Source organism: Eptesicus fuscus, chromosome 1 (genome assembly GCF_027574615.1).
Source record: "Eptesicus fuscus isolate TK198812 chromosome 1, DD_ASM_mEF_20220401, whole genome shotgun sequence".
NCBI lineage: Eukaryota > Metazoa > Chordata > Mammalia > Chiroptera > Vespertilionidae > Eptesicus > Eptesicus fuscus.
The window spans coordinates 200,289-208,833 of NC_072473.1; positions in this window are offsets into that span (position 1 = coordinate 200,289).

Below are 8,545 nucleotides of genomic sequence, written 5' to 3' on the forward strand. Positions count from 1 at the left end.
CTGGTTTAGCGCGGGACGGAGGGGGCCTCCAGAAAAATAATTTAAAAACCTAAAAAAAACCCCCAAAAAACACGACCCTTCCTTGAGGTGTCGTCCGCGCTCCACAGCCTGGCTCCCTGCAAAAAAAAAAAAAAATGTTTTTTCTTCAATAAAAGCGAAAGTGAGGGCCCCGTGGTTCCATGGGAAGCAGAGAAGTTTAAAGCCCGCCATACGTTCCCAAGAACAGGGGGCGAGGGAGGGGGAGAAGGGGGGGCAGGAACATTTCACAGAAAGCAAATCGCGTAGCTGCCCACGACGTATATTTTAATCATGTATTTTATTTTTATTTTATTTTTATCATGTATTTTATTTTATTTTATTTTATATTTATATTTTTATTTTATATTTTATTTTATTATTATTTTTATTTTATTTTTATTTTATATATTTTTATTTTTTATTTTATATTTTATTTTATATTTTATTGTATATTTTTATTTTATTTTATATTTTATTTTATTTTATATTTATATTTTATTTTATATTTTACTTTATTTCATTTCATTTTATATTTTATTTTATTATTTTATTATATTTTATATTTATATATTTTTTATTTTATTTTATTTTATTTTATTATTTTATTTTATTTTATTTTATATTTTATTTATTTTATTTTATTTTATTTTATTTTATTTTATTTTATTTTATTTTATTTTATTTTATTGGCATGGGTGGCCAGTGCAGGACCCCCCTCTCCCCTCCTACCCCCTCCTGACACACATCCATCCCGGGATTTCTGGCCAAAGTGAGTGAGACCCAATGAAAGAATAATAACCGTTCGTTTTTTGTGTTTTGTTTTTCTAGGCAAAGCCCACCCGCTAGCCAGACGCGGGCTGCGAGCCTGTCCCGTGAATATTACAGATACCGGCTGGCCGTGGCCCACAGCCTCCCTCTCACCCCTTCAGGACTAGGATACAGGGTCCCCCACAACCCCCGTTTGAAAACACGGATTTTTGGGGGTCATTGGATACCCAGCAAGACAAGACGGGTGACAAACGCAGGTTTTTTACACAGAAAAGAAAAGAAAAAAAAAATAAAATCAGGGAGGAGGGACGAGACGGAAGCCGCTTAGAAAAATATGTGGAGACTCTCTGTGAATTGCTGACCCGGATCGATGGGGATAAATATTTAATGGGCGGGGACGGCTGGGTGGTGATTGTTGTTAAAAAGGCTCATGGATCAGCAGGAAAAGAAAAAAAAAACACACACAAAAAACAAGCCCATTGGACATACACGCTCCTCTTTGTTGCTTTTTTATTAATAAGAAAAAGGGTCGTTGGAATTACAGGCTGCGAGCCAGGCCCTGGGGGGGAAGGGGTATTCCTGGGTATTTGTTTCCTGGATTTCTGGGGAAACGAGAGAGAGAGAGAGAGAGAGAGAGAGAGAGAATGTGGGGAGGGAGGGGGGTCCTGGTTGGGGACAGGGGTCTGAGTGGGTGGGGGTGCTGGGGGGACAGGGACTGGGCCGGGGACCCCCCCCCCACGCCCAGTCCTGTGGGATCAAATGCCTGCTGTTAGGAGCTCAGGGCGTGGGGTTCGAATGAAAGGAAGTACATTCCGGGTCAAGAGCAGCTTTTCGTTCCACTGGGCCGGACGGAGGAGGACGGAGGGAGGACGCTCATACGTGGCAGGAATGAAATAAAGCAAATGTTAAATATTGAAGTATTCCTTGCGTCTTTCTCTTAGCATTGTAAATAAGAGAGAGGGAGGGGGAGGGAGAGAGAGAGAGAGAGAGAGAGAGAGAGAGAGAGAGAAACAGAGACAGAGAGAGATGAAGAGATGAGAGAGAGAGACACACACAGAGAAAGAGAGAGAGAGAGAGAGAGAGAGACAGACAGACAGAGAGAGAGACAGAGAGAGAGAGACAGAGAGAGAGACAGACAGAGAGACAGAGAGAGAGAGACAGAGAGAGAGAGAGGAGACAGAGAGAGAGAAACAGAGACAGAGAGAGATGAAGAGATGAGAGAGAGACACACACACAGAGAAAGAGAGAGAGAGAGAGAGAGGGAGAGAGAGAGACAGAGAGACAGACAGAGAGACAGAGACAGAGAGAGAGAGAGAGAGAGGGAAGCAGTATTCATTAAAATTCCACCTAATCCCCATATCCAAAGCCAGATGGTTCTACAAAATCCCAAAAAACACGCCCATGTCCACTGCGTCTCCCCAACCCACGTCTGCCCCTTGGGGTGTGTCTCCCCTGCCCCCCGTGTGCCCCTCTCCCCGGGGGGGAGCCTGGGGGGGGGGTCTGGTGCCCTGGGGTCGGCCGTGCCCACAGTTTCCTGGGGATTTGATTTTAAAGGAAGAACATGTGAATCTCGTTCTGTTTTCCAGGGAGGAGGTCCCGTGAGTGTTGTGGCCCATTTCTCTCCTGCAGATGGGGACGAGCGGGGGGTGGGTGGGGGGGAACCCCCAAACGAAAGAGGGAAGGAGACCACCCCTTCCCCACCAGCAGCACCCGGGGCCCTGCCTGCCCTCACCGCTCCGGCCAGCGGGGTGCATCCGGGAATGGCCCCTTTAAGCCATTTTCAGGGGCTCCTGGGACCAGCATGGCCATGCCTTCTGGCCCTGCCCTGGGTCCTCGGGGTGAGGGGGTGGGGGCGCACGTCCAGCTTGGAAACAGCCAGCCTGACCAGGGCCTCATCTGAGCAAAGGTCTCCAGAATTTGGGGGGGTCGGGGGGGAGAGGGAGACTGAGCCAGGTTGGAGAAGGGGGGGCAGGTACCTGCGAGCAGTATGGATGGGGTGTCTGGAGTGACCTCCCTCCCCATTCCTGTGGGGCTGTGCTGGTCTCCGGCCTGGGGTGCACTCCATGAGGAGCCTCAGAACCTCATTCTGGTCCTGACTGATGTGGCTCAGTGGATAGAGCGTCGGGCTGCGGACTGAAGGGTCCCGGGTTCGATTCCGGTCAAGGGCATGGATCTTGGTTGCGGGCACATCCCCAGTGGGGGGCGTGCAGGAGGCAGCTGATGGATGTTTCGCTCTCATCGATGTTCCTAACTCTCTCTCTCTCTCCCTTCCTCTCTGTAAAAAATCAATTATATATATATATATATAATCTTTCTTTTTATTGCATTTTTTTGTGTGGCATCTCCACGGTGAAGCGTGCAGGCCTCAAGGACTCCACGTGTCTCTGGACAGGCAGTCGCGTCAAGGCCGGAACCTTAGCGTAAGTCCCCGCTGTGAACTCACAACCGGTACGAATTCCGGGTGTGTGTGTGCAAGGCAGTGTATTCCAGAAAGTAGACCCTGTGAATTAGTCTCTTCCCCCCTCTCTGCTCCCCAGAACGTCTTTCTAGGGTGGCGGGTGGTTTTGTTACCGAGAACCCCCCACCCCCAATTTGGGCTCGGGCCGCCTGTCGCTGTGTCTGATCATGAAGGTCGGGTTGCATCCTATCAGGTGTTTATTGAGGAGGCCAGCTCACCGAGAAGACAGGGCGCTTAAAGCATTCAAATCCTCTCTCCCAGCAAGGTGTGGGGGACAGGGTGAGAAAGGGGGAGGGGCTGGGGTGCCACATGCAGCCCTGGGGGTCCACAGATGCCAGCCACTGTCCTTGGTCCTCAGGCGATGAGATGATGTGGATGAGATGATGGTGTGGAGATGATGTGGACGAGATGATGTGGGTGAGATGATGTGGGTGAGATGATGTGGACGAGATGATGTGGATGAGATGATGTGGGTGAGATGATGTGGACGAGATGATGTGGACGAGATGATGTGGACGAGATGATGTGGGTGAGATGATGTGGACGAGATGATGTGGACGAGATGATGTGGATGAGATGATGTGGGTGAGATGATGTGGACGAGATGATGTGGATGAGATGATGTGGGTGAGATGATGTGGGTGAGATGATGTGGACGAGATGATGTGGGCGAGATGATGTGGACGAGATGATGTGGATGAGATGATGTGGGTGAGATGATGTGGGTGAGATGATGTGGACGAGATGATGTGGACGAGATGATGTGGATGAGATGATGTGGGTGAGATGATGTGGGTGAGATGATGTGGACGAGATGATGTGGGTGAGATGATGTGGGTGAGATGATGTGGACGAGATGATGTGGACGAGATGATGTGGATGAGATGATGTGGGTGAGATGATGTGGACGAGATGATGTGGACGAGATGATGTGGACGAGATGATGTGGGTGAGATGATGTGGACGAGATGATGTGGACGAGATGATGTGGATGAGATGATGTGGGTGAGATGATGTGGACGAGATGATGTGGACGAGATGATGTGGATGAGATGATGTGGGTGAGATGATGTGGACGAGATGATGTGGACGAGATGATGTGGACGAGATGATGTGGGTGAGATGATGTGGGTGAGATGATGTGGGTGAGATGATGTGGACGAGATGATGTGGACGAGATGATGTGGACGAGATGATGTGGACGAGATGATGTGGACGAGATGATGTGGACGAGATGATGTGGAAGAGATGATGTGGACGAGATGATGTGGACGAGATGATGTGGACGAGATGATGTGGACGAGATGATGTGGACGAGATGATGTGGACGAGATGATGTGGACGAGATGATGTGGACGAGATGATGTGGACGAGATGATGTGGGTGAGATGATGTGGACGAGATGATGTGGACGAGATGATGCGGACGAGATGATGCGGGTGAGATGATGCGGGTGAGATGATGCGGGTGAGATGATGCGGGTGAGATAATGCGGGTGAGATGATGCGGGTGAGATGATGTGGGTGAGATGAGATGATGTGGGTGAGATGATGTGGACGAGATGATGTGGATGAGATGATGTGGGTGAGATGATGTGGACGAGATGATGTGGGTGAGATGATGTGGGTGAGATGATGTGGGTGAGATGATGTGGGTGAGATGATGTGGACGAGATGATGTGGACGAGATGATGTGGGTGAGATGATGTGGGTGAGATGATGTGGGTGAGATGATGTGGACGAGATGATGTGGGTGAGATGATGTGGGTGAGATGATGTGGGTGAGATGATGTGGGTGAGATGATGTGGACGAGATGATGTGGGTGAGATGATGTGGGTGAGATGATGTGGGTGAGATGATGTGGACGAGATGATGTGGACGAGATGATGTGGGTGAGATGATGTGGACGAGATGATGTGGGTGAGATGATGTGGACGAGATGATGTGGGTGAGATGATGTGGGTGAGATGATGTGGGTGAGATGATGTGGGTGAGATGATGTGGATGAGATGATGTGGGTGAGATGATGTGGACGAGATGATGTGGATGAGATGATGTGGGTGAGATGATGTGGACGAGATGATGTGGATGAGATGATGTGGGTGAGATGATGTGGGTGAGATGATGTGGGTGAGATGATGTGGGTGAGATGATGTGGGTGAGATGATGTGGACGAGATGATGTGGGTGAGATGATGTGGGTGAGATGGTGTGGACGAGATGGTGTGGACGAGATGATGTGGACGAGATGATGTGGGTGAGATGATGTGGGTGAGATGATGTGGACGAGATGATGTGGACGAGATGATGTGGGTGAGATGATGTGGACGAGATGATGTGGACGAGATGATGTGGGTGAGATGATGTGGGTGAGATGATGTGGGTGAGATGATGTGGGTGAGATGATGTGGGTGAGATGATGTGGATGAGATGGTGTGGGTGAGATGATGTGGGTGAGATGGTGTGGGTGAGATGATGTGGACGAGATGATGTGGGTGAGATGATGTGGACGAGATGATGTGGACGAGATGATGTGGACGAGATGATGTGGACGAGATGATGTGGACGAGATGATGTGGACGAGATGATGTGGACGAGATGATGTGGGTGAGATGATGTGGACGAGATGATGTGGGTGAGATGATGTGGGTGAGATGATGTTTTGACTCCTGGTGGGTCGGCCTGACCTTGGGTATGAGTTCTCCTTGCTGGATTCACAGCTGGGTCACCTCCCCCATCGCTTCGCACAGGCCTGGGAAAGGAAACTTAAGAAAAACTCACCCCCCTCTTCCCAAATGCCAAACGTAACTCCCTCCCTCTTCACATACTAAGTACATGTGTTCTAAGATTTAAAATAGTGGATTTTTTCCCCCAGATTCATCCAGGGGCTCTGTCTATCAGATTATACGTCGATCATTTTGAGGAATCAAAGATGCTCTCATTTCAAGGCCCTGGAGACACCCCAGTGTCCACGTTCTCACCAGACCCTACGAGGTTGTGCATTGCTATCCTGGCCTCCATCCTGGTCCTTCCTCCCTGTCCCCAGAAGGGCCTGAGAAGTTCCAACAAACACCCCTTCTCCCTCCACCAGGGAGGGGTGTTTTCCCTTCCCCTCTCGCCTCGCCCCCCCCCCCCGTCCGCCCCCCACAAATGTACCCACCCGGTGACCTCAGGGAGCGCCTTCAATTAGCAAATCTAAGTGGCAGGGAGGGTCCCTGCTTGGGCTAAAATATAAAGAACATGAATAGTTGCCGTTTGGCGTCTGTCTTGATTTTTATTTGTTTATTTTTAGAAATATGTTATTTATTAATTTGGGATGGCAAACCCACTTCTGCTTTTATTTTATTTTTTAAAATATATCTTTATGGATTTCAGAGAGAGCAAGGGAGAGAGAGAGAGAGAGAGAGAGAATCATGGATCGGCTGCCCCCTGCACGCCCCCTACTGGCGATCGAGCGCCCTGACCGGGAATCGAACCATGACCTCCTGGTTCATCTAGGCTGACATTCAACCACTGAGCCACCCCAGCCGGGCGTGTGTCTGTCTTTAAAAGGGGGGTAAACTGGGGAAGCTTACACGCCACGGGCCCAGGAGAGGAGGAGGAGGATGTTAGGGGTTCGGGGGGCGGGGGGGTGTCCATCTGGCGCTGGTTGGGGAAGATTCCTGGAGGCGCCAGATCCAGGTCTGAGCAGGGTTCCCTAGTGAGTGTGGGTGGGGGTCGGGGCCAAGGTCGGGGTCCCCACCTCACGCCTGGCAGGGTCCAGGCCCTATGGCTCTCCAGGGAAGGCCGGGTCCCTGTAGTTTTTTTTTGGGGGGGGGAGGGGCAGCAGTTTGGGGGTTCACTCCCAGGTCCCTGGAGATCTGGCCTTTACCCCCTGAGGCTGGAGGGCAGGCTCGGTGCTGGGGAGAAAAGGAATCCTGCCCACTGAGCACCCCAGGAATTTGCCCTGGCCTAGAGTCCCCTGCCTAAGAGTTCTGTGTCCCCCAAAAAGAAGACCTCCCTTGCAGGAGGGTTCCCCAAGACTCCGTTGGGGCCCAAGTGGGGTGGCCAGGGTAGGAGACTCCCCGCCTGCCGCCGCCACGTGCCCGCCTCCCGCGCGCCCTGCCCGGCGCACCCCGCTCCGGAGGGAGGCATCGGCCTGGCGCGCGCGCCTCGGGGCGGCCCGCTCACCCGCCTGCATAATGGATGAGCGACGATTTGTAATTCCTTCTGATACCCCCGCGTGCCGCCTCCCTCGCTTTGATTCGCGGGGCCGCGGCGACAAAGACCTGTTTGTTCCGTCGTCTCCCCGGGTCTTTCAAGTCGGGGAGACGGCGGCCGTCTGCTCCCCCAATTCCCCCCGGCGGCTCCCTCCGTGCGCGCGCGCGCGCCCGCCCGTCGGTCCATCCGCAGCACGCGGGGCTGAGCAGCTGGGACCCAGAGCGCACACAGCGCTCCCGGAGCAAGGAAGAGGGCGGACGAGAGAGAGAGAGAGAGAGAGAGAGAGAGAGAGAGAGAGAGAGAGAGAGAGAGAGAGAGAGAGAGAAGGAGAGAGGGAGGAAGGAAAAGCGGAAAATTTAGGGTCTGTGCCTTCCATCCCTTGGCCCTCCTCCTTCCTCCCTCGCCTCTGGAGCGCGCGAAATCTCTTGGGGAGACCCTCCTGCCCCCGCTCCCCCGTCTCCCACCCCCGACCCCCGACCTCTCTCCACACTTGGCTGAGAGAAACTGGATCGGTGGGTCCAAAGAGCAAGGCGCCTCGGTATTTCCTCTCTTTGTAATAATAATAAAAAAGTATACATTGTAGCCGTTGCCAGCTGAGAAATGTAACCAATTTGTTGCCTGGGATGGATCGTTTGTGAATGGCCCGGTTCCTACAGCGGTACCCCCTCCCCACATCCACCCTACCCCCCTCCATGGGACCACCCCTGCCCAGTTTGGAAAACTCTCCTAATCCTGACTATTCCCCCTTTCCCCCAGATCAAGACACCCCCCCCACACACACACATACATGCACGCGACCCCCAGGCCCCGTGATATTCCGGAGAAATCAAATCCTTCCCTTTCCCTTCGCGAGTCTCGCCAAAAGGATACGATGTTTGGCTTCGGGAGGTGAGATGGCCCGGATGCTGGGTCTAAGGACACAGACCCGTCCCAACTTCAGAAAAGGCGAAAATCAAACTCTCCAAAGAAAACAAAAAACAAAATACACACCATCCCCCTTTTCCCCCAAAACCTCGTCCTACTTCCAGCGTGGGAATGGGGGGCGGAGGAGGGAGAAAGAGGAGGAGAAAGAAAGGGGGGGGGGGGGGGAGGGAAGAGAAAA